The sequence below is a fragment of the Ursus americanus genome, chromosome 19 (assembly GCF_024610735.1).
Source record: "Ursus americanus isolate L20-20 chromosome 19, mUrsAme1.1.p, whole genome shotgun sequence".
Lineage (NCBI taxonomy): Eukaryota > Metazoa > Chordata > Mammalia > Carnivora > Ursidae > Ursus > Ursus americanus.
Window position 1 is genome coordinate 11,448,885 of NC_142145.1, and position 19,074 is coordinate 11,467,958.

Below are 19,074 nucleotides of genomic sequence, written 5' to 3' on the forward strand. Positions count from 1 at the left end.
GCCTTCAGGGGTGAAGAAATAGGAATGTAAGACTCTACCAGAACAATGAAAACATGACAGCAGAAAGAGGAATCTTACTTTAAGTATAAAATTCATTTAAATAATTAGCCAGTAAAGTGGATCAGCCAAACTCACATTTTTAATCATTCAGGTATTAAGCCATATAAATCACTTTCACTTTACCGGTAAGAGAAATTAGTGCACAATTTCTTATCAGGGTCTTAAAACCCTTATTTTTCTTCCTCCTTCTTTTGTTGCTTAATTAGTTTCAAAGAAACTCGGAAGTGAGGCTAAAAACTTGACCTTACATTATCATGTGGCAGATTCCCTCTATTAAAATTTCTTGTCCTGCATTATAAAAAAAGTGAACAATTATTTGCTAGTACATTATGTTGTTACCCATCTAAATATAAACTTTTATGACTGTCGAAAATTGTGAAATATTTATTTGGTTAAGAGAAGTCATAAAAGAAGACTGCCATGGGAGATCACAATAATTAAAGATTGTGTTTGCTGTGCATCCCTACAAATGTATTTATACTTCATAAGACCTCTCAGATTTCCTGCCTGATGCTCAGCTTCTGGGTCCCAAACTGCAAACAGAACAAAGAAAAGAAAACAAAAAACATTTTGGGGATGATCATAACTTACTACAATTCCGAAAATGGAGGTTGAAAATAAGCTTGAAAGTAATCAAGTGAAAAGTGTTTCTGGCAGTTTATAAACTTACTGAAATCACGTTTCACAAATGCTGATCCCTATGTAGTCTCCTATGGTTTCCAATGAAAAATTTTTCTTATCACCATTATTATTAACCAAAACCAGTTATTCACTCCTGCTATGTGAATAACTGGTGCTCTTTGGAGAATATACATATAAACAAGATATTATTCATCTTTTCTAATGAAGAATATTCATGATTAAAATTTAATGTGGGAAGTATAATAACAGTATATACTGTGTGATCTAGGCAACACATAATATAGTTTGCATTTAGTATTTGGTATTTAGTATGATTATTTAGATATGGGTTTTATCTATTTATATTTCTATTTTCCCCTGAGAGCAAATATTACATTATTTATAGCTGTGTCATCTTGAGAGTTTGAGCGTTTTCAATCTCTGTTTATTTTTTTGCAATTGTGAAATTGAAATAATGAAACATTTACCTCACTGGGCTGTTGTGTGAATTAAATAATCACTTAGAACACAGACCGAGGTGATGGACATTAAATAGTATATAAGTGTTGAATCACTAAATTGTATGCCTGAAACTGATATTACATGCATATTAATGAACTAACTGGAATTTAAATTAAAAACTTAAAAAAAAACAACACAGACTGGAACACAGAAGGAGCTGATATTAGTGATAGTGTCACTCTGTCCGTAAATCCAGAATCATGAATCATGCCTTGCACCTTACAGGTACTCCATAAATTTGGTTGAATAAAGACAAATAGCTTCAACGTAGAGAGGCATTAAATCATGGTTTTATGTGGTTCTGAGCCCACCATCTACAAGCTCAAGCGTTGTGACCCGTGAGCAAGTTTTGTTTAAATAATCTTGGGAGCATTTTCCTTCTTTTTTAAGTGAGGGATATAACAAAACCTGCTTCACAAGTTTGGCGTAAGATTTAGACAATTTTATTAATATAAATATTAAATAATTCTTAATATAAAATATGCAATAGATGGCAGTAGCTATTATAATAATTTTATTAGATTTCACTAGAATTGGAGTATCTGCCCTTGCTGAATTTAATGCTATATAATGTGGTAGAATCAATATGGTGTTATTTTTGTTGTTGCTCTTATTTTTCTTATGAATTGCATTTTCCAATTTCTGTTTTTCAATAATGTAGCTTATGAATTGCGCTTTACTGTCGTTGCCAGTCATTGCCAGGAGAGACTTCAGTGACACCTAAGCAAGACTGGGGAAGCTGTGGAGACTTCCACCGCCCAGCCAGATCGTGTTAAGCATACTCTGTTGATTAATCTCTTGGTAGATACCTCTGCCTTAAGCTTTAGTGCCTCAAGGGCCCGGGTACCATTAAAAGCCTCTGAATCCTGTCCCAGCCTTGCTTATTTCTTTCACTCACCACCCACCTGTAACAGCTTATTTTCTCCATTCCTGTGAATCTCACAGAAGTATAGAGTTGACAGTGACTCTCATTTATATATATAGAAAAACAGAGAACAGTTTTTTTTTCCTATTCTCAGGAAATTAAGTCAGTTTCAATGATGGTCTTGGGTACTGTTAGGGGATGAGCATGGTGTGGCATTTTACATAAAATTTTAAGATATTTAATTATGTATTTTTAAATCAATCCTTAAAGACACGAGTCTGCTGGTGAGAATTTTAGACTTGATGAGAAGAAAACTGGATATTCCTTGAGGTAGACATATTTGTGGGGAAAAGTAGGGTTTTGTGAAAAATAGACCATATGTGATTGGAAGTAGGCATCTAATTCATCTATTTAAAAGACAGTTCTATTAACTAAAAACATCTTTTAATTGTATGAGATCCCATGTTTTGTGACAATATCATCTCTATCAAGAATTTAGTTGTCTCCATGTATCCAAGTAAAATACATTAGCTGACTTAAGTAAATTGCTTTACTCTCTACAGAATGTCAGACCAGTGTTATTAATGAAGCAAGAAGTCTGGGGTAAGTGATAATACTAATGTAAAAGCAACAATCAAATGCATTGATCTCTTCAACTTTCTGCAAATGGAAAAATCACAAAATCCTCCTCATTCATTACTCCTGTGTCAGTTTTCTTCATTAGGAAATTTATCATTAAGTGCCTGTTGAAGGAAAGGTACAGTTTCTCTTAGGTGATAGTCCTACCCATCTCTGTCAGGGTGAAAGCTATACCCTCCATATAGCATAAAATCATCGGACAGTCACTATTAAAAGTATTTTTCCCTTCCATATTATTTATGTATTAGGAAAAATTGGGGGGGGTTGTTTTTGTTTTTTACCCTGCTATGCAGAAGAGAATCTTCATCTTTTGGGGATGGAAAATTACCAAAAGTCCTCAAACAATCTTCTTAACTGAACATGAGTTTACTATAACATATGATTACACTACCAATACTTAAGCAATTCCTGCTTTTTGATGCAATGTGCCACAGAACATGTGTGCCTAGGAAATGTTTACCAAATGTTTACCAAAATATCATTGCATGTTACTGAGAAGACTAATATCATTTCCATTTTCATTAGCAAATCGATACATTGGGATTAATGACCTTGGCATTAAAAAATCTTGACAAATGTATCCTTGAACTTAAAATGTATTTATATATTATAATAATATTTTTAAAACTCACCTACATTTATTAAGTGCAGTTAAGCAGATTATTCAAATTACCGAAACACTTAGAATTGAAAGCATAAATTGAAATTCGTTTGAGGTCACGCTCTGCCAACAAGAAGACTATAGCTAACTATGCCAAAACAAATAGTATTGTTTCTGAGAATTCCAGAGCCAATTCATCCCAACATAGGGCAACCCTTGCTATCAAGAAATTCATCATCATACCTAACCCAAATCTCTAACAGTGTGATGTACGCCTATTTCTACTTTTTAATTCCCACTGAAGAATGAAAATGAAGGCGGTACTTCATTAGAATAGTGCCTCATATATTTGAAAACACCTATGAAATCAGTCTACAAATTTATTTTTCATGAAAATTAGTCTTTATATACACCTGATGATTAGAGTACCCAAGAGCTCTGATTATAAATAGATTCCCAGGTCTCACCTTACAGGACATGACTCCCCATTTTCAGAAGAGGGGCCCAGGAGTCTGAATTTCTAAAAAGCACCCAAGTTCACTAGCAATTTAACATGTTAAATAAACTTCTGCTAAGTAATCAATTAGTCAATTTCTAATAATGGCATAAGAAAATCTATTTGCTTGAAAAGATTGAAAAGAATAAAACTGTGAAAAAAGAGAAAAGAAAAGAAAGGAAAATGAGAAGAGAAAAGAGAGAAGAGAAGAGAAGAGAAGAGAAGAGAAGAGAAGAGAAGAGAAAAGGAAAGAAAAGAAAAGGAAAGGAAAGAAAAGAAAAGAAAAGAAAAGAAAAGAAAAGAAAAGAAAAGAAAAGAAAAGAAAAGAAAACTCAGGATGGAGAAAGGCCCAAGTGCGTAAGGAAAATAATTACCCAGAGGAAGTTTTATTACGAAATACTCTCAAATAACCTATGAAGCTGTATTTAAAGATTGAGACACTTCTGTTTTTATTTTGTAATTTTTTATTATATAATGTATATTTGTTATGAAATTCGAGGAATTTTTTTAAACTGACAAAGAGAAAAAATAAGACTCATCGATAATTAAACTCTCAGATACAATAATTGTTGACATTTTGGTGCCTAATTTTCTACTAGTGCCAATGCCTATGCATGTTTTTTAAATTTTTTTACAAAAAAATTGGGTATTTATGTAAAACCGTTTAAATTCTTTTTATACTAACGAAATATGTTGAACATATTAGGTTTGAACATTTGAACATCAAATGTTCCTTCAACATAAAATTTATTAGCTGTATGCTTTTGCCTATTTAGATGGTGAAAAAATCATTTAACAAATACCAAAGTATCCCATATTTTTATTGCTTCTGATGTTTTTTCTTATAAGTAATGTTTGGTAAATATCTTCATAGCTAGTTCTTTAACATATCCATGACCATTTTGGTGTTATATTTCCTTTGAAACCTCCAATTTGACCTCCAGAAATCTTATTCTAATTTATTCTCAACAGCCTTTTATCAAAGTACCCATTTTCCTACATACCCTTGCCAATACTCGGTGTTAAGATATGCCTATACATTTTCTTCCCCTCTATATTTTACAAAGTGGAATATCAGGAAAATACTGGAATACATAAATAAATTTGAAACATTTATCATTTTCTGTGCTTCAAATCAGACTAAAGAGAAAGGGGATTATTTATTTCTTTGAGATTTAAAAGGCAATCTATTATTAAATTATGAGACTGATACATAAAAGAGCATGGTATATAAGAATATTGTTATATTCTGATTTATGCTTGATAAGTGAACTTTAGTCATTTATATATTCCCAGATTTTTTCCAGGTTTAATATTTATTAATGTAAACCTCAACAAAACAACTGTAACTTTTTCACCTTTTTAGCCTGAGTATATTACTCCTAAAATTTCTTATAATGTGAAGTTCCTTTCTTTCCTTTTTTATTGAATTATATTTTGCAGAGTTTGGGGGGTTTTGTTGCTGTTGTTTTTCCCATGAAATCAAACTTACAAAAATATTGCTTGTATTTACCTATCAATTATTCTGGATTTGTTGTTGTCTTTGTACTCAAAATTATAAATTTGTTTGTTTTTACTTGCCTTTAATCATAGCAAGACCTATACACACACATTATTTGTCTAAGACACAGAGAGTATTTTCTTCAGCTGACTTCTATTGTGGCCGACCTCACACATGTAGTTAGGTTGTTGCAAACAGCTTTCAAGACAACAGGCGTATTCAAATTGGCTCTTCCACCAGCTGTCTTGGCCAAGTGGTCTCCTTTTTCCCCATCATCTTGTTCTGGTTTAATGAATCTGATTGATTTCTTCAAATACATTAATCTGGATCATGCCCTGACACTGGGTCCTTACTATCTCAGTGCCACATCGTGTGTCATATGTGGGTTCTATTCTTCCAGGAACTTAATCCTTTTTCTATCTTCTTGGCCCTGATTTCTAAGATTTTCGTTCTTTTCATTAATTTGGAAACATGGTCAGGATGATGTGAGATATAGGAAGAAGGGGTGCATGACTGGCTGCCTCCAAAAGCAACCCCTAGGTGGTACTGATGTCCAGGTCCTAAACTGAGATACTGGTTTTCAGCTAGAACTGTGAGAGAATAATAACCTAATGACCTACGGTCGCCATTGACTAGAAGAAGTTAAGTTCTTTCCTATGAATTTAGACTGTTAGTGGCTCTGTACTGTTGTGGGAACAGTTGAGAAAATAGCCACTCCCACAGCTCCCATACAGTGCTTCAGACAAGAATCTTATTTGACAATGGTGGGTTGCAAGAGCATAGAGACAGTTTCAACCTTGTGCAGCTACTGTGGGGAAATCATAATGTGGACAGCAGCCCAGTTCTCTTGTTCTAGAAATCAGTTCAACTTTTTTAGATAAACTAATTTTCATGAAGTAAAGTCTGCTTATGCCTTCAAGTTGTACCTATATAGATTTTCTTCAATTGAACTTTTTTGCTTTAATTATCATGCTGATTCTTTCCAGATTCTGGTTTTTAGACTAATCATTATTTTGTTTTTCTGTGGGACTGTGATTTCCTTCTTTGTTACCTCTTCTGATACATTTCACAAGGAAATTGGGAAAAGCTTTATCCAAAATTACAGGTGACAATTTCTTATGTAATATTTTGCAAATCTTCAAAAGGATGAGATTCCAGTACTCTTAGTTTCAAACATTAATCCATGTTTCCCCTAAATAAATGAGAGTTTATTACTGGGATATTTGGTTGATTATTTCCTGTTCGAATTTAATTTACAAACAAGAAGAAATCAGTATCACCATTGGTAGCTTAAGCCTTATTACAATCAGCAGAGTATTATTTTTGAAGACCTGTTAATAAATCATCAACTAATTCTTAACAGTTTTTAATAAAGGCAGCTTGACCTCTCCATCTTCTCCTGACATATTTCTGCAAACAATGGCTTCCCATCTTGTAACTGAATTCTTTTTTCCCCTTCATATCAAGTTTCTTCCCATTTGTTTCTGACCAGTCTATCTTTATGAAGCCATTCCAATCTATGTGAAGACACCACTCTTATATTCTGATGCCAAGATACTGACTTTTGATTGAAGGTCCAAATCATAACAAGTCAGAAAATGTTATGTACTGTAATTTTCTTGGCTCAGAGTCAAGTATGTTTTGCATAACAGCTCTATTCCTGCTATGTTAAAAACTTTCCATTTGACTTTTCTTCTTTTTAAGATTTATTTATTTATTTGAGAGAGAGGGAGAATGAACAGGAGAGGCAAAGGGAGAGGGAGAGAAAATCTCAAGCAGACTCTGTGCTGAGCATGGGGCCTGACGAAGGGCTCTATCCCACACCCCCAAGATCATTACCTGAGCTGAAACCAAGAGCTGAACCCCTAACTGACGGTGCCACCCAGGTGCCCCTTGACTCTTATTAATTTAACCCACTCAGTCTGATATTTGGTACCTTTTGTAATTCATCAAAATGGCAGAAATTTAAGATGCATGCAAAAGTCACACAGGCAGTTCTAGAGCAAAAAGTGACCGCACTAAAAGTGAGATACACAATTCAAAGGTGTTTCCTTTGCTGTAAATACCTGATTACTAGAAATAGGGAGTCTGTAGTCATCAAAGTATATTCAACAATATTTCATTCAGCCAATAGGACAATTAACAAATAACAATGTTATGACTTATACTTTTATTGGAAAATTAATGATCATTTTCAATGTTTGTTAAGGTCTTCATATCAAAGGGCTGCAGGAGAAGCTACCAGTTCCATGAGATGTTCCATCTATATATTAGTTGTATGTCAGTGTGTTTTGTAATTTGCCTTCAATCAAAAAGGATTTAACCAATCCAACATCTGCTATGCAACATTTGGCATGGTACTGGCTGCTGGGATACAAAGATAGAAAAGATAAAGTTCTAGTAGTCAAAGAGGTCAAAGGGTAACGTCATAAGATAAAATGTACAAGCCAGTACATCTGCTGTGCAATCAGCCTTTTGGTTAGTTCTTCACCCAAAGTGAACATACCACTTCTTATATGACCCTTAACCCTAGTTACTAGAATTAGAAAAGTCTATGGAGAAAGACTTAACTGTTGCTAAGGAAATGGACTGGCATTAAGATTTTAAACAGAGGGCGGTGGTAATTTGCTGAGTCAAATAAATTATCACGTTCAAGAAATGGGGTCAAGAGAAAAAGCTAAAGGACATCTGGAATGGCAGCAGGAGGCAGAGATGAAGAGGCAGGAATATCTGTGAGCAGCCGTAAGTAAGCGGAAGCTGTAGACAGGGGACTGGGCCTGCCTACATGGCTGGTGGTTGCAGGAATATTACTATAAACAGAGATGGAAAAGAAAAGGACATCGATGATCTCCTGACAGTAAATGTGTCAAGTCTGTGTTAGTTTCCCATTGATTTTACAACAAATTACTGCAAATGTAGTGGCTTACAGCAACACACATTTCTCATCCCTTGTTCTGGAGGTCAGCATTCGCACATGGGTCTCACGGGGCTAAAATCAAGGTGTCTACACGGCTGTGTTTCTTTTGAAGTTTCTAGAAGAGAATTCATTTGCTTGCCTTTTCCAGATTTTTAAGGGAATCTGCATTCCTTAGCTCATGGCCACTTCTACCAACCTCAAAGCCAGCAACCCTAAGCTGAATCCATCTTGAGACTCTTAATGATAAATAAGAAGATAGAGAAATTACTCTTTATATATTTTTTGCACTTCTTTTCTTTCTTCCATCCATGTCCCTTTTTTTTTTTAATTATATTTTTCTTCAGCAAATGATTACTCTGAGACAGGTCATGTGATTGAGATTAGGGAAAGAGCAATAACTAAGATACACTTAATTCCTTCTACCCTCGGAGAGTTTACAACCTATAGAAGAAGCCAGACAAGGAAACAATCTTCATAACAAAATCAGACAAAATGACATAAGTAAATAAAATTCAGATGGAAGCCCATAACAATAGAAAATAACCCAAATTAAGGTTAATGGATTTTTAAGAAAAGTGGTACGTAAATTGAAAGATTAAGGACGAAGAAGACTTATCCAAACAAATAGAGGAAATAATATGCATGCTATGGACCAGAATTCCAATCCTATCAAGTACCTCTTTCTGAAGTTCTTGTAGATCATCTGTGGTCATGGAGTGAGTGGATCCAACATCCAGCCATCGTAGTAGACATCCAGTAACATGATCTTGAAGCAAGGATATTTTGGCAAGTGCGCTTTTCTCCCACCAAACAAAAATTTGAAAGCAAATTGTTTATGTGCTAATCAACAGATACTTCATTTGCCAAAGTGTTCTACAAGAGACATGGCGGAGAAGTTATTTCAAACACACACACACACACACACACACACACACACACACACACACACAGCAGTATCCCCTTTGGCATTATTAGCATCACCCATGAGCCTCCAAAGTGACTGTAGTTTCATATGCTTCCTTCATGAGAAGAATCTGTTCATTAATTGAGGAAAATTTCTGTCTTCTATGGTTACTGTCCATCTTTAGAATAGCATTATAAAAAGAAGTTTTAGAAAAATTCTTTAAATTTAAAATTTTTTAAAAACATTCACTCCTGCCAATACATTTTTGAGAAAGATATTATTTTAAAGGTTATTTCAATTAAAGTGTATAGCTATCTATTCATTGATTTTAAAAACATCAAGCACAGAAGCACATACAGAAAGTTCAAATGGTAAGTTATAAAAATTATTTTGTCAATTCACGTAAAAATTTTTGCCAGGCAAACTTTGATGTAAACTGATTCGAAATAATATTATATATTTTTTAATTAGGTCAGATATTTTTAACATGGAACTCAATTTAAAATTTTTGAAACAAAAGAAAATTTTAATAAAAACTATCTGTAGAAACAAAAAATATCATTTTAGAAATTGTGGTTTCAAAAGATAGATTATAAATAATTATCTACACAAATAACATATATAGTATAATCAGTTAAGTAGTGGAAAAAAATGACTTTTGGAAGAGAGGATACTAAGGTTTCTGTAGACTAAAGATTAAGCAGCAGAAGTTAGATAGTACAGGAAACATGATACCAATGAACTTTTTGGTCTTTTAGTCTCATTATACTCTGCATGTAAATCAGGAAGCGATAAATTAAGTCTGTATTATATTATGTGATTCTGGATCTAAAATGAGGCCAACATATACTTGGAATGGCCATTTATATATTTCCAACATCAGGTTTCAGAGGTAAATTCAAATCCAGCAAACTGAAATTTCCAGAATAGTTTTTTTAAAAAATCAGAGAGGTCATGAGTCAGATTTGCTAGTAAGTTTGGGTTCACCTTGATCTGAACCATATAGGAATGGAAGAATTAGAATATCTCTGAGGCTGAAGGGATAATATTACCTATTCTTAGAATCAAAATCAAGATGTTTGCTTGGAATTTTATAGTTTTTTGACACATATACTATAGATTTAATATAAATATCATGTAGTGTGTGTTCGTAATTACATATGGAGAGAGATTAAGAGAGAAAAAGAGGGAGATTGTTAAGAAGAAACATCATAAAAGCTAGGTGAACTGGTAGCAATCCAAACACTAATTATTTTCAATAATTAGAAACAATCTTAAGCTCTTTTGACTGCATTTGACTGCCCTGCTATTTTCTCTAACTAAAATGTCTATCCATTAATTTACGTGCAATAAATTCAAGCCTTAATTGGAAGTTAGTCCCCGGAGTTAGTGTTTTCCTGTTTGTTTCTTCCTGAAACTTGTGTGGCGGTCTTAGTTGTCCCTAGAGTTGGGGGCAGGACTCCTCTAATGGTTGCAAATTAGGACTTGTGCAAAACAAAATAATTTTCAGTGTCTACACGTCCTCTCAACCATTCACGTACAAGACAAGTTTGTTTAGCTGAGTCTAGATCTTAACACAGGTAAAGCCCAAGTACTTTTTACAAGTATATTTCACTTTTAATATACATCGGTTTTTCCAGAAATACAATGAGGAGTCACTCACAGTTTGGAGAAGCTACCCCTTCAGTGGTCATTCAGTGTCTGCACCCCTGAAATAACATACCTGTGTCCACCCCTGGGGTGCACTTGTTTCAACACTGTGTTTTGACATCAGAGCAAGCACTGGTATATGTTAGTTTTCTAGCCTAGGCCCATGTGAAAATTTACTCGGGAAAATATATCATTTCATTGCAATCCTTATTTCCTCATTTCATGGATAAATCTTGGTAATTTCTTGTTAGCTGTTGAACAATAAAAATTTGTTATAAAAGTTCCCTTGGGTCAAGAACCATGACTATAATTATGTGAATGGAAAAATAGGTCTTTTTTTTAAAAAATTAATGGATTTCATATTAACTTTAGAACATAGTTAAATTATTCCTTTGGTTAAAAGAAAGAGTTTCCAGTGTTGCCTTTAAAATATATGCTGCCATATCTGTTTGATGGCATTTTGTAAATAATGAGTTCTCTGTGATAGACTTAATCTCTCCCTGCTTCAAAGAAAAAGAAGTTAAAAGTCTCAGATAAAAGATTTTAGAGAAATATCATTGGCTTTAATAGCTCAGATTTTTCTCTTTAATAAGAGAATAAGAAGTTAGGTAAATTTGTGTTAACGTTTATTTTAAGTTGCTTTTGGATGATGAAGTCATGAGAGACTAAGATAAAGAGATTATTTACCATCATCTTGTACTGTAATGTCCATCAGCTTGTAAGCAAGCATTTCTTACACAAGCAATTGAATGAGTAAAAGTTGGCTTTACACAGAACAACCATTATTCAAGACAAAAAGCTGACATTATTATATTTCTATTATTTTTGTATTATTGAAATGTGTTCTTCAAGTAAACAACATAATACAATGAACCAATGCCACATATAATTTGGAAATAACTATTATTATTATTACTTTTTAAAGATTTTATTTATTTATTTGACAGAGAGAGACAGCCAGTGAGAGAGGGAACACAAGCAGGGGGAGTGGGAGAGGAAGAAGCAGGCTCCCAGCCGAGGAGCCTGATGTGGGGCTCGATCCCATAATGCCGGGATCATGCCCTGAGCCGAAGGCAGACGCTTAATGACTGAGCCACCCAGGTGCTCCTGGAAATAATTATTTAAAAAAATTAAAAGTTACTTTTAACTCATAATTAGTATATGATGAAATGAAATTCAAAAGCAGATTATTCAATCCTGATTCTTTTAGGGGGGATGTTAAGTGGAGATTTAGAAATTCTATTATTTTTGGTTAGAAATATTAATGATCAGATGGAGTGGGGGAAAATCCACTGATGGTTCTTACATATCTGAAAAGTTTACAGTGGCAAACTCTCTTATTTCCTACTGAAACTTCCTTCAAGTTTTTCATCAAATTTCTGTTTTAGAACATTGTATATACTTTGTTTCTATAAGCTCACTCCACTGAGTTAACTTTCAAGGCATGATGCAAAATACCGATTGCCTCTCAGTATAATCTAGTCCAAAGCATTAAGAGAAGATTGGGAATTTTACATCCCATTTTGTGTAGCTTTTTTTTCTTTTTCTTTTTTTTCTAAGATTTTATTTTGTTTATTTGACAGAAAGAGAGACAGCCAATGAGAGAGGGAACACAAGCAGGGGGAGTGGGAGAGGAAGAAGCAGGCTCCCAGCAGAGGAGCCTGTTGTGGTGCTCGATCCCAGAACTCCGGGATCACGCCCTCAGCCGAAGGCAGACGCTTAACGACTGAGCCACCCAGGTCCCCCCGTGTAGCTTTTTATTTTTTAATAAGTGAATGTAATGATAATAAACATATGAGCAATGTCACTAATAGACAAAGAGACTGTTTTTACTTAGTAGTATTTAAGTACTTCCTAAATATAAGTTCTGTTTCACTTCTGCAGCAAGCTTTTTTAAAAATACTTATTTACTTATTTTAGAGAGAGAGAGAGAGACTGCATGGAATGGGGAGGGGCAGAGGTGGAAGGAGAGAGAATCTCAAGCAGACTCCATGCTGAGCATGGAGCCAGACATGGGGCTCAATCTTAAGACCCTGAGATCATGACCTGAGCTGAAACCAAGAGTCAGGCACTTAACCGACCATTCAGGCACTCCTGCATGAAACTTTTTAATATGAATTTATTATGATACTATGGAAGCTACTTTGGTAACTTAAAGATAGAAACTTGGGTTTTTTTTTAAATTTTTTTTCTTTCGAGTTGCATATTTATTCCTTTGATTATATCCACATTAAAACTTCCACTTTTATACAATCTTCCCCAACTATCTTGCAATTCCTTTTTTTCCCCCTGTGCGTAAGAATTGTTTCTACACTTAAGCCTGTAGACTTTCATTAATTCAGCAATCATGCTTTGAGTAACTTGTATATTCCAGGAAGTAGACATTGGGCATACAGGAATAGGAAAAGAAAACAAACAAACTAATCTCTACAATACTCTAAGCCTGTTGAATAAATATTTGCATGGTATTATAGAGAATGTTGAAACATGTTAAGTGTTATGAAAACAACAGAGCAGGGGAAGGGAAAAACAAGGAGCAAAGGTGAATAGAAACGTATAACATACATGGGGTGGTTATGGTCATGCCTATTGCAAAGCAAATACATAAGCAAAGATTGGAAGGAGATGAGGACATAAAGCAAGGAGATGGCTAGGAGAAGGGTAACCCAGGCTGAAAAAGCTAGGAATTAAAAACCTTGAGTCTCGAATGTGTCTGGTGTGTTCTAGGGGCGAGGATGTGGCCAGTGCCATTGGATTCAGGAAGGTGGAGACTAATGCACTCAGTTAAGGCGTTGTAGAGGCCGGCTGTAGAATCTTGAAGGCCCTTATAATGACTTAAGTTTACTCCAAGAGAATAGGAAGTCCTGTGGGTTTTGAGCAGAGTGATGCTGTGATCTGACATGTTTTTGACAGCATTCTTCTGGCTGCTTTAGAACTGGACTGTGGGCAGAAGTCATTGAAGGTAGATCTGTTGGGAAGCTGTTATCCAGCAGAATATGATGTGGTTTGGAACAATGAGCAGGTTGTAAAAATTGGTGATAATTACACATTTTGTACCTGTCTCAATTATCGTTATCATTATCATTATTATTATTATTATTTCTCAATTTCTCTTGTTGTACCAAGAGAATCTTGAAAGGCTGTGTTTATCCATCTTTGGAATCACATTCAGTGTCTAGTTCAATCAATGAATGTGCCTAATAAATAGTTATTAAAGTGAAGTGCTTATTTCTAAATAAACACTGATACAGACACTTGCATAATTATTCAAATACTCTGCCTAGTTATGCAATATTTTTGTTCTATTTTTGTGCAAAGTACATATTTACAGTAAGATATTAATGTACAATTTTTACACTATGAAAACCAGAAATGAAATTCAAATATTGAAGCTCCTGCCTTGTTAGAAATTTCCTGTAAACCTTGTTGAAATCTAAGGAACATATTATGTTAATTTTAATTTATAGAATTGTATGTATTATTTATTTGAAAGCTATTGTAGGACCAGGTAATATGGTCCCTTTTATGCCAGCAAACAAGAAGAATGCATAGAAGCTCACTCAAGTTAGTCACTTACAGTCTTTAGAAGCAGAACCCAGGGACTTGTCTCATTTCTTTACAATGTACCTTTCTCTACACCAAGATCTTCCTCACCCACTTATAAAACAGATTGTGCTTAAAGTAATTTACCTTCAAAGCTAGAGCCATTTTACATTACACTTTTTAAATGTCTCTCATAGGTGCTTAGGACTGATGTCAGATTGACATTAAACTATAAAAATATTTAGCAAATGGAATAAGTTTATTAAATTCCTACTTGAATTATTTCATTGATTGAAATACGCAAGTAGTAGAATTGTCACTAGTAAATTACAGTTTACCATCAGGTGAGTATAAAACCATAACAAACTCACAGAAACATACCAATAAGCACAGATACAAATGTACACGTACAGAAAGAAAAGAACACCAAACCCCCAAGACTGAAAAACAGGAAGGCAGGGAACACAATGTTTCTATTTAAATACTCCTTTTCTTCTCCAAACAATTTCATATTCAGTAGTTCATTTAAACCTCTCAATAACTTTGTGAAATAAGAAATACAACCAGGGGTGCCTGGGTGGCTCAACTGGTTAAAGGTCCTACTCCTGATTTCGTCTCAGGTCATGATCTGAGGCTTGTGAGATCCAGCGGTGTGACAGGCTCCTGCTGAGCACGGTGCCTGCTTGAGACTGTCTCTTGTCTCTCTCCCTCTGCTCCTCTCCCTCCTCTCCGCTCCCCCCGCACCCCCACCCCCGCTTTGATTCTCTCTCCAAAAAAAAAAAAGAAAGAAACACACCCATATCCCTATAACACAAATAATAGACTCTAATGCAGGCCTTCAGACATTTGATTTTTATCAACGTTTTCTTTCCTTTGCAAATTGGTTTTTTAGAGAAACAGCAAATAACGCATGTTGATGAAATTGTTTCACATTTTACATATTTTACAAATTATCATTATCTTTCATAACAAGTGGGTATCTTATGTAGAATGAAAGTAAGTTCAGTAGTTAGATCTCTACACTCAGGCATCCTAGCATGGGCTTCATTCCGCATACAGAGAGACCACCTCCTATGGGAGAGAGAAAGAGAGGATCCGAAGATTTTGTCGTCCTTGGGGGTCGCCTACTGTTCAGTCTACAATTTTAGTTTTAATAGTGTTTAGCATACAAGAAATGTTTAGTCTATAATTTTTTTTAATTTACACAATACCTTTTCCAAACATGTCTTTGTTTTAGATGCTGTAGGGAGAAACAAGCAAATCTCAGTATTGTCCAGAAAAAAATTATGATATTCTGGAACCCTCCAAAATAATATTTCTGGACTTATTATCTGGTTATATACACAGATGTGTGAGGTTTTGCAAAGGTTAAGAAAATTTAACAGTAAAAGCCAAGTGAAGTTAGAGTAATAATTTACTAGCTAGAATATGCTAATTATGGGTCATTATCATGTATCCAGATTTTGCAAATTAAACAAAAGGTTATTGGTAGGGAAACACTATCAAAACTATTACATTTGAGAATTGTAATTTTCTTTGAATATTCTTGGGTAGAAGACCTAATAATAATAGCATTTCAAGCAAAAAAGATATTCTTAGAAAATATAGATACTTTCTCACTTGATCTAGTTTATTTGTTAGCTTTATAAAGAGCATTTGATCTTGTACTCATTTTGTATACAGGTTATTTTTTAAATCCTGTGACTTTCATTCTTTAGAAAAAAGTAAAATCTGTATTACATCTCTGTAATAAATCTGTATTAAATCTCAGAAGTAATATATCTAATTGATAACTCTGTTAAAAATTTTACACTGAGAAATCACCAGGTGTTCTTATGTAACCTGGACCATAATACATTTGAGAGTAAATGTGATGTTTTCTTATTTAGAACGAAGGCTTCTCTTTGTTCGCGTCTTTCGAACCGCTGCTTCTCTGCTGATAGCGGGTCTACACAAATCACAGAAGTCTAAACTACAAAGTCCGGATGAAACCTTGGCAGTGCCCCGGTGAGAAAGCACATCATCAGTCTCCTAATGATGCTAATGTGAGCCGCCACGAGCTGTCATTCGAGAAGTCATGGCAGGCCCAAAGCAGAGAGCGGGGAATAATGACACATTCTCGAAGCTGACAAAGGAAAACAAATGCATTATGGATATGGATATAAGGAAACGAGCAGCGGCGTCTTCAAAGGAAGACGCCTTTAAACTTTGCTATCGACAGGCTCGTCTGTGACACTTTGAGGCTAACCTGGACGAGACCTAGGTCCTTAGCCGATCCAGCCCAACCTCGCATAACCGTTCCATAAACCCTGGAATGATCCTGCACACATTCCGGAAGAATGTTTCAACAAACTCAAATGTGGAGTGACAGATCCTGGGAGAATGGGACTTGGTTTCTCCCCAGCATAGGATTTCCTGACACTTCACAACAGTTCCCTTGATCGATGCAATTCTATATGGAATTTGAAGGACCTGACAAAAGCAGAAGTGCCTTTTATGAAGCAAATGCTCTCATTTTCTCCTCTGTTAATGCCATGTTGACTGTGAACACGAGTTGTTCTTGGGGGATTTTATCTGCAGCATTAACTTTTAACACCTAGGAGAAAATCAGCAATACTTAGAACAAATGCTGCGTGAATGGCATCATGTACACACCTGCGTGTGTGTGTGTGTGTCTGTGTGTGTGTGTGTGTGTGTGATTGTGCACGTGTGTGATTCCTGATCAAGGTATTATGGGTAGAGCCAGAGCCTGGCTTCGACTTCTGTTACCCATGAGTGAAACTAGAGCAGAAAGGTTAATTGATTTACTCGGGGCCATAAAGGAGCAGCCCTAAACACTAGTGTTTTAACCTCAGGAGGCGAAGTCTTTGATCTGTTGCTCAGTCAGTTGAGCCAATCTGAGACTGAAAATAATACGCTGTCTGTTGGCATCAGAAGAAAAGGTCAATACGTACTGATTCAGGCATCACATGATTTTATTTACGTTGGACACCACTCTATGAGGAAGAGGGAGGTGGTCCTTGTCTAGCAAGGATTTGCGTTGCTAAGTGCCCATTATTTTCAGAAAAATGCCAGATTCTCATCATCAGAACTCATCATAAAACTCCCCAGGTTTTATCCCCAGATAAAAGCTTAGGTTATGAAAGTGAACATTTTTGTACATTGATTTGTTGGTATGACTAAACCTGACCAAGAGAAATCACCTCGGAGTGCAAAGGGATTTTTACTTTTGACAGTGTTCCACCTCTCACTTGACACTAGGGGCTTGTGAAAAAGACATCCATGCTCTTGGAACTCAACCGAGGCGTCCCCTTCATTCCACAGAGCCCAACACATGTCATTAGAGAGTAAAAACTTCCGTCACCCCAGTGTGATTTTGAAATTAATGAAAATCCTCCAGGCTATCTAGTCTCCTGGGAGAATTGGAGAGGAGAGCAGTCTGGCAATTGGACAGTTATCAGCCTTACCTTCCTATTTCTGTGTGACCTTGGGAACACCAATTATGAGATTCATTTTAGTGATTTTTATTGATTGGGAACAGTGGAGTGACACAGTAATGTTATCACATGATAAATAATAAAAATTAGGAAAAATTCTTAGATATTGGTAACATAATTGATATCATAAGTGTACTAGATTCTTTTTGTATAAGTGTAATAGATTCTTAACGTTCCGACTGAACAAAAGAAAGTTATAAATCATTATATCCATGCACCAAAGATATTACAACTTTATTCAGACTCCAAAACTGTATTCATAAATAATTATTTTTTATATAAGTTCCTATGGCAAATTCAGTTGTTATCATCAGTTCAACAACTTTTAAAATATAAGCTGCACTTAACAGTCATTGAGACTGTATCCTCTTTCAAATAATGTTTTCCTGGAGTTCATTTATAAATAGTGTCAAGTTTTAGACAGGACTAGTGCATGGTCCTATTACAATAATATATAATCTTGACATCTTATATCAGTTAAAATGATTATAAGAAGGAATTGTTATGTAAAATTTTACAAAATTATTAAGGAGTGACAGGGAGATAACATGTTATCTGAAAATAGAGTAAAAATTGAAAGTTGGTAACTCAAATATTTACTTTTATTAATAAAATCTATACACAACACTGTAATAACACATGTTCATTATAGCATAAGAGGAAAATAAAAAGAACTATCAAAAGAGAAAACGATCACTTATATTCTAACCATCCAATAATTTTCAAAGGTTTTTCTTTTTGGTTTGGTTTTTTGGGTTGTTGATTTTGGGTTCGTTTTGGGGTTGTTTTTTGTTTTGGTTTTGGTTTTTTGGGGTTTTTTGGCTGTATTTCTACCCAGACTTTTTCCTGCATGCACGTGGTAAGTTGTTTCATAGTTTTGATCATAAGAGATATAACTTTGTCTTGCTATTTTACACTCATTAATGTCAAACTTTTCAGAACGAACAGATGACATCCCATGTGTTATTTTGAGTATAAGGCATAAACTATATATAAACAATTTAGGATATGTCACAAAGGAATTATCCACATTAAAAATAAGAAACTAAATTTAGGTTCAAACACAAAGCTCTAAGCTCTTGCAAAACTGTGCCATGAGAAATGACATCAATCTCTTCTTCCCTAAATTTTACTGATAATCCAAGCAGCATAAATGGATTTTCTCTTTCCTTGGGTGGGGGGACCACTGACAGCTGGTTTTTGCAATGCCAGCACACATGCCAGTGTCCTCTGGAAGAGCAAAGAATTCTGAATGTGG